At 49.5% G+C, this 2,017-nt stretch overlaps 1 pseudogene; it reads right to left on the reverse strand.

Moving 5' to 3' along the window:
- The window catches only part of LOC142776480 (uncharacterized), a 2,776-nt pseudogene extending 1,466 nt beyond the window's left edge, over positions 1–1,310 (reverse strand).
- Positions 1,311–2,017: the final 707 nt, after the last annotated feature.

Consider the following 2,017-nt stretch of genomic DNA (forward strand, 5'->3'; position numbering starts at 1 on the left):
ACCGAATACTTAAACGGCACCAATGCGCTTCGATTCACGGCGTTATTGTCGGTCACGACACACGTTACTTTGTATCCAATTTTTTCTAAGCCGCGAATGACATCTCCTAAAATGTTGTGCAGAAATTCTCCATTAGCCTTTTGAACGGGAACAGTGTGCGCTACCTCATTAAACTTACACATGAGGCTGTGTACCATAAATACAAATGCACTATTTGCTGCTTCTGCGTTGTTCAACGCGATACCAGCGATGTTGCCTCCCTTATAGTAAAAAAAATGGCTTTAGATGAATTTCGTCCACCATCAAAGTCACGTAGCGTTGCTGCTCATTCAAATCGGATATTTTCTTGGCCATGTAGTGGAGGAATGTATTGTCTTGATGCTCTAGTTGGGGGTTCATTCCGAAAGACGAACATATTGACCTAATGGTTCTTGGGTGTGGCATGATGATGCTCCCGTGACTGCGCATGTACTTCTACGCGTGAGGCGATATAGTAAATAGTATGCAGCAGTACACCATAAATTCTACAGAGTAGCGCCGTCGTTCTTTTTTTGTTGACATTAACTTCACTTGCTCAGCGAGCAGTTGAATGATCGGGGTGTTATCGCTTTCTTGTGCTGTGTATAGTTCGTTCAGAAGAGAAGTGACAGTCTCGAAGATGTCTGCGGTTGAGTTTTCAGAGCTTGACCTCTGGGCACTGTCGAACCCCTCAACTCCTTCCAGCAATTCCAGCAGCCGTCGTTTGCTGTCGATCACGGACGGAACTACCATTTTGGACCCGAGCCGCTTCACTGATGCTTTTGCGACGTTTACCGTAAGAGTTAGGTCGGTTTTTACGACAACAGAGTACTTAATCCAAGGAGCGTCATCATTACAAATGTGAGCCAAAATGACGTGGTCACTGCATTCGATGACATGCCAAAATGTCAGCTTCTTGCCTCGAACGAAGTTTGCGACATCTTTCAACTCGCAAAGCTTATCTGCTTCTTCCTCTTTTTTGGCAGTGAGAATTGACTCGGCGAGCACTTTCTCAAGGGAAGCGGCCTCTAAGCGCATTTGCTTGCTCTCTGGGTCCTCTCTTCTAGAGCTTTCTATAGACAGGTAGCTTGGGCAATCAGGGAATACCGTCGGTACTGCCTCAGCTCGAAGCCGCAAACGTGAGAGCGGTGCGGTCACTGTGCGGCCGGTGGCTTGGTCAATATAGCTTGTTTCCCGAGCGATGTCTTCGGCTTTAAAGTGACGTTCGCACACCTAAACAAAAGAAACATATCCTAGCATCAGTACGGCTACCTCGTAGCAGCAACAGTACATTCAGGGCTTTGTGTGGCGCGTTTAGGCGTAACGTGCTACAAACTACAAGGCTCGCCACGCAACGGTAGGTGCAACCTCCATGAGAAAATTATAAATCATTCAAAATTTCTTACCCTGGAATCCGCTGACACGAAAAGGTTTTCACGTGGAATGGCACGTATCCACGCTTGTCTTGCTTCGTCGGCTTGAGGAAACAAAAAAACGTGCACCTTCGGGCCTGTCTTGTAATTGCCGTTGCACCATGGCACACAACACTTTCCTGGCATTTCGGCGCTGATTCTTACTCTGCATGAGCCTGTTCGCCACACATACCACGCGATAAACACTTAGGTCACTCGCCGTTGCCCAACTACACACAGAAACGAATATCCAAGCAGCAACGTGCATCCGTGCCACGAACGCTCACAGCGCGTCCAAACAGGTCACTCGCCGTTGTCCAACTACGCACAGAAACGAATATCCAAGCAGCAACGTGCATCCGCGCCACGAACGCTCACAGCGCGTCCAGACAGGTCACTCACCGTTGCCCAACTACGCACAGAAACGAATATCCAAGCAGCAACGTGCATCCGCGCCACGAACGCTCACAGCGCGTCCAAACGTGCCCGCCGCGCCGAGGCTGCCGAGGCCCCGCCGCTCAGGGGACCAACGCCATATAGCGGAGACGTGGGACTGGGCCCCTTACTGATGACGTATATTCACGGCC

Source organism: Rhipicephalus microplus, chromosome X (assembly GCF_043290135.1).
Source record: "Rhipicephalus microplus isolate Deutch F79 chromosome X, USDA_Rmic, whole genome shotgun sequence".
Taxonomy (NCBI): Eukaryota; Metazoa; Arthropoda; class Arachnida; order Ixodida; family Ixodidae; genus Rhipicephalus; species Rhipicephalus microplus.